Source organism: Panthera onca, chromosome B1 (genome assembly GCF_046562875.1).
Source record: "Panthera onca isolate mPanOnc1 chromosome B1, mPanOnc1 haplotype 2, whole genome shotgun sequence".
NCBI lineage: Eukaryota > Metazoa > Chordata > Mammalia > Carnivora > Felidae > Panthera > Panthera onca.
The window spans coordinates 74,226,322-74,232,321 of record NC_138342.1 but is presented as its reverse complement, the minus strand read 5'-3'; positions in this window follow the sequence as shown (position 1 = coordinate 74,232,321).

Sequence of the window (6,000 nt, the reverse complement as noted above, 5' to 3'; positions counted from 1 at the left end):
AAATGCCTGCACTTGTGAAAACAGTGGGGAGTTGGCCATCCAACATTGTATTCATTCCTATTGCCCAAATTTTTAGTCTATTTTAGGAAAAATGGACACTAAGCTCTCTAGATCTGCTCTCCACACTTCTCTCTGCACTTAAAATACCTACCCTTTCTCCATTTACTTTTTTTCCAGTTATCTATAAAGATCTATTTGAAGAACCTCTATTGCAGTTTTTTTTTTTTTTTTTCTAAACCATACAGCAACAAATGATCTTCCCATTTGCTTTTAAAGAAAACTTATTGGGGCGCCTGGGTGGCTCTGTTGGTTGAGCGTCAGACTTTGGCTCAGGTCATGATCTCACGGTCTGTGGGTTTGAGCCCCGCCTCGGGCTCTGTGCTGACAGCTCAGAGCCTGGAGGCTGCTTCCAATCCTGTGTCTCCCTCTCTCTGCCCCCTGCCACTCTCACTTTGTCTCACTCTGTCTCTCAAAATTAAATAAATTAATTTTTTTTAAATAAAGAAAGAAAACTTATTTACACAATGAATATGTGCCTATTAAGCTCCAGGACACAAGACATTTAGAAAATGAGATGTGATTATGTAACAATTTCAACTTGTACAAATCAAAGACTGCAGAAGCAAAGTTCAATAATAGGAAATTTTGGAATTGTTTAGACACAAAGAAAGCCTTCTGGCACATGCTTAGCACATTCTATTTAATATTAATATAATCCTTGTCTGTGTTTTTCATCCTTTACTAGTTTGTAAACTTCTTGAGGAAGCAAGGATATTTTTAATTTTCTTTTTTTATAATACTTTCCATTTTATCCCACACAGCCATATAATGAATTGTTTGTTAAATGTATCATAATCTATTTACCAAACCTAACAACAGATTAAATGTAGGCAACATGCTGAGAGACAATTCTCCATAGGTCTCTTACCTCTCTCTATGTCTTATAAGAAGGTGCACTCACTGCCTTAGTTTCAGAATGTATTTCCAGAGATATTGGTATGTGGAATGCCTTGGACTATGATGAGAGTGTCTTTCTCCAGAATAAGAGCAGATTTTATAACAGTTTTTGGAAAATAGTCATAACGTTTTATTCTAAGGAAATGGGCAGACATGTATATTCTTCATTATAAAAGATTTGGGTGTCTCAATATAAAGGTTTTCCTCCTGTATGCAAACACCCGCATGCACAGGCAACACTGTGCTGTCCCGTGGGGATTTGGGTGTGTAGTCTGGGCCCTGCTATTACTAAGGGTAAGGAACTGTCTTTCAGCTCTGACCCAGGAATCTTGGATCTTCCGTAGCATTTGTGAAACTGTGGCTGGCTAGAACTTGCTGGTTGCAAGTAGCTTAAAATCTTGGACTCTTTGTAGTTCTTAACTCAGTATTTTGAAAAATATAGAAAATTGGAATTGGAGAGAACTGAGGCACACGTCATGGTCCTCTTCTTCAGGATAGCAAAAGCCAAGAAGGACAAAAATATCAAGTACTGACAACTCTCATCCACATCTGTTAAGAGTACAATTTGATATCACCACTTTGAAAAACCAGCAATCTCTACTAAATCTGAGTATATGCATACCTTATGATCAACAATTCCATCCGAGAATGAGGACCCCCAAAGACGCTCACTTCTCTCTGGGATGTATGAGTGTTATCTTAGCAAAAGGGACTTTAAAGATGTGATTAAGGTTAAAGACCTTGAGACTGGGTGCTTATCTTGGGTTATTCAGATGTGTGTTTGGTCTATGTCTGAAGGCTCTTTGTGTTTTCCTCCCATGTTTTAACATTCCTTGATGTTTACACCTGGCGAACGTGAAACAGAGACCATGTGCAGTTTGCTGCTGCTGCTGCTGCTGCTGTTTCGCTGGCAGAGGCAGCCCTGCACGTTGGCTCAGTCTAAGTGCCTGAGAACTTTTCCTTCGGTGCGTGGCTACAGACCTTATTTGGAAATAGGGTTTCTGTAGATGCAATCAAGTTAAGATGAAGTCATGCTGTATTAGAGCGGGCCCTAAATGCAGTAACTTGTGTCTTTGTCAAAGAAAGGACAGGAGGACTTGGATACAAAGGTGTAGACACACACAGATGTGAATACAGAAGCACAAACTGGAATGATGTGTCCATAAGCCAGGGAATGACATGGGCCCAGGAGAGAATTCCTCCCCGCAGTCTTCAAGGGGAGTGTAGCCTTGTGGACACCTTGATTTCAGACCTCTAGCCTCTGGAACCAGGAGAGGATAAATGTCCATTGCTTTAAGCCAGCCAGTTTGTGGTGCTTTGTTAAGGCGGCCTTAATAAATTGATGTAAGTACCCATCTCACATGTTTTTTGAGATAGGTTGATGACATGATTTATATGGCAGTGTTTGAAAAGAACTGTCCACTGTTTCACCTCAACATCCTCATGGGACTGAGTCTTGAGGTAAGATGTATTCCTCTAAGCTACACATCTAAATAACAGATTAATCCTCCTGAGACAGAAAAAAGGAATGAGGTGGATGGGCAGAGAAATATATTACAAAATCAGTTGACTGGAAGGTTTTTATACTCCTTTAGCTTTTAGCTTTTTACTTATTTATTTATTTTTAATGTTTATTTAATTTTGAGAGAGAAAGACAGGGTGTGAGCAGAGGAGGGGCAGAGAGAGAGTGAGACACAGAATCGAAAGCAGGCCCCAATGAGTTGTCAGCACAGAGCCCAATGCGGGGCTCAAACTCGCAAACCATGAGATCACGACCTGAGCCACAGTCAGACAGTTAACTGACTGAGCCACCCAGGTGCCCCATCAGCTTTTTATTTTTTATTCTTCACATATGAAAAGAAGGGACATCGATGTGGGGTTCGGTGTCTAAGTGGGCCCAAAGTATAGCAGTGGTTTTCTTTATCTAGATTCGGAAATTACTAGGAATATGGCAAAAGAGAAGAAAGCAGAGAATAAAGAAAAATATTACCTGTATTAGTACTGAAGCTAAGTTGGAAATTGCAGTTTAATTTAAGAAAGCAACAGGCCTACTAACTGAATCACAGAATTGGTAAATTTACTCCCTCATTCCTCAGTACCACAAAACTACAACAAGCCTCCTCCAGGGCCTGCACAGGTAAGATTTAGGGCAGAGCCCTAGGGTGTTCTGGGCTTCTGTCTATAGAAAATTCATTTAGAAATGTATTACACAACCCATCGGTGCACGAGGGGTATAGTGATTTATTGATAAAGTTAGAATGGAAAAGAGGTACATAACTTTTCTTATTGTACATTTAATGCAGGTGAAGATTCTTCACAGTATCAGACATCACTCTTCTTGTTCAGATCCAGGAACTGTGTCTCCATGCTTATCGTCAAAGGCATGGTTCTGGGTAAATTTCATATCTCCCACTTTGAGAAAAAGGTAGTAACATGTTATTCACAAGGCATCGGTTCTTCAGAATCCATTTGTATTGAACTGATATGGGTTGCCTTGCCTCTGCAGTTGCCTAATAGCATTTATTTAATGCCGCTTACAGAATTACTCATGATGTAGCATCATGGTGGATGCACCACGCTGCCTGTGAATACCAGCTTCTGAAGACTCAAGAGTTATTACTATGCTTTGTGGATGAGGATCATACAAGTCTTAGAGTATATAGGAAAATGTGAACAATTTTTTCTCCCCCTCACGTTAAATTTACTCTTGGGAATTTTATATCATAAACCTAGAACAACTCATCTTCCACGTCTTCTCTTAAACTCTTTATGATATAATCACTGACTCTCCAGAGTGTGATCTCACCTTGCCTCTCATACATCATCACCAACGAGGAGGACAGGGGACGGGTGGGGGGAGGGCTAGAGACAGAGAAAGCATAGAAGCCACATTTGCACAAGAATGTCCATTTCCATCTCTAGCACCATTTAGGACCAACTTCCTGGGGCACCTGGCTGGCTCATACGGCTGAACGTTGGACTCCTGGTTTCAGCTCAGGTCATGATCTCACAGTTTCATGAGATTGAGCCCCACTTCAGGCTCTGCACTGACAATGCGGATCCTGCTTGAGATTCTCCCCCTCTCTCTCTGCCCCTCCTCCACTTGCACTCTCTCTGTCTCTCTCAAAATAAATAAATAAACAAACAAAAAAAAACCACGCACACACAACAGACCAACTTCCTAAGAACATGACTTTGGGCTTTACCATGTTGAGAAGCAAGAGAGGACATTGATCAGAAAGACTCAAAGGCAATGTAGAGCAATTAACTTGAAAGCCCTCAGAGCAGATACGTGTAGCTACCTCTGGCAGTTCGCCTGATGGCTGGCCTGGAGCTTGCAGTGAGTGGCACGATGGCTGTGGACAAAGGGTACCTTCTAGCATTTCCGTTAGTGAGAGTTAGTGAGAGTCAGTAGGTAGCCCAGAGTCCTGAACTGGTCTCATGTCTAACATGAGTGAGTGGTCACCCTACAAAGGCACATCAGCACAATTCTGACTGAATCTTTCTTACTAAAGAAATACTTCTCTAGCCAGTGGGAAGTGATTCATGACATGCTCTGACCATAAGGCCCCCGAACAAACCTATAGATTGAGCCCTGGGATTCTTCAGAGCATCTGGTTGACTGTACAAGGCTAGAGGGTTAGAGAGTGAAACCTCAAAAGGGAGAAGGAACTAGCCTGTGAGAATCCTATTCTAGGCTGGGAGTGCTCCTTCTGGAAAGCTCTGGTTACCTGGCTGATTCCGGCACTGAAGGAAGAGAGAGTTGGAGAATTTTGAGGAAGCACTCCAAAGTATGGGCAGTGTCAGGAGTAGACTTCTGTCATGAAGAAATAGGAGGAAAGCTGCTATTCCCCATGTGGTAACAGAAGAGGTTGAGCCAAGCTGAATAGTGTATCCTTCCTATTTTTACCCATTGTTTAAATGACCCCATCTTCCTAGGGCAGAGTAAGAGAGAAAGAATTCAGGAGAATTTAGGAAAAATCTCTCCTTATGGAAGCCCAAGAAATGAAGGGAAACTCTTTGACCTTAACAGTAGAAATAGCTGCCTTTTCTTCAGCCATCAAAATAAAATTCAGAAAGTTCATGCATAACTACACTCTCCTGGTAACACCTTGCTCATCATCTGAAGTGAATCTCAAAACAATATGTTTTTAAGTTTATTTATTTTGTGACAGACAGCACGGGTGGGAGAGAGACAGAGAGAGAGGGAGAGAGAGAATCCCAAGCAAGCCTTGTGCTGTCAGCATAGAGCCTGATATGGGGCTGGAACTCTTGAACAGTGAGATCATGACCTGAGCCGAAACTAAGAGTCGAATGCTTAACCAACTGAGCCAGCCAGGCACCCCTATCCTCCACCCTTTTCAATCCTTACTCTTTTCTGATTATCTTATAAATAATGCTTAAGAAACTGGCTTACTAAAATTATAATTTCAAACTCTCTTGCTGTGGGTTTGAAGGTACAAGTGCCTCAGTTGTTCATGTTCACCCCCTATGTCAACAGAGAGTGTGGTTCACGTGAAAAGCTAGCTAATTACAACCCACTTGGACAAGATGAAATTTTACTTCTCTGCTTTAAGTAACTTCAGTCTGATGACCGATCTCAGCCACAAACCTCCGCTGACTTGTAAGAGGAGGAAGCCTTCAAACTAAAGTTTGGAGCATTGTCATATGTTCTTGGTATATAACCTCCTCCTTCCCCCTCCCTGTTTGGGATCTTTGCCACAGAGTCCATAAACAGGGATTTACAGAAAGTTCTGCCATTTTCCAGGGAACAAATTAAGGACCATGAAACTGAAATACCCAGTGCCATTTAAATATATAAATATGTACAGCAGCTCAGTGTGCTTTTCACTGGATTAACAACATGCTGTTAAACCATGGTGCTGCCAAAGGACCTGATATTTCAAAGCAGGAAACATTAGTGCTAGAAAAAGAGGAGCAGTAGATCTAGGTTATGTCCATGATCCCTTTGTGAATATGTTGTCTGCTTCATTGCCTAAAGCAGAACAAAAGAACGTGGCAAAAAAGAAGAAAATTCTGGAT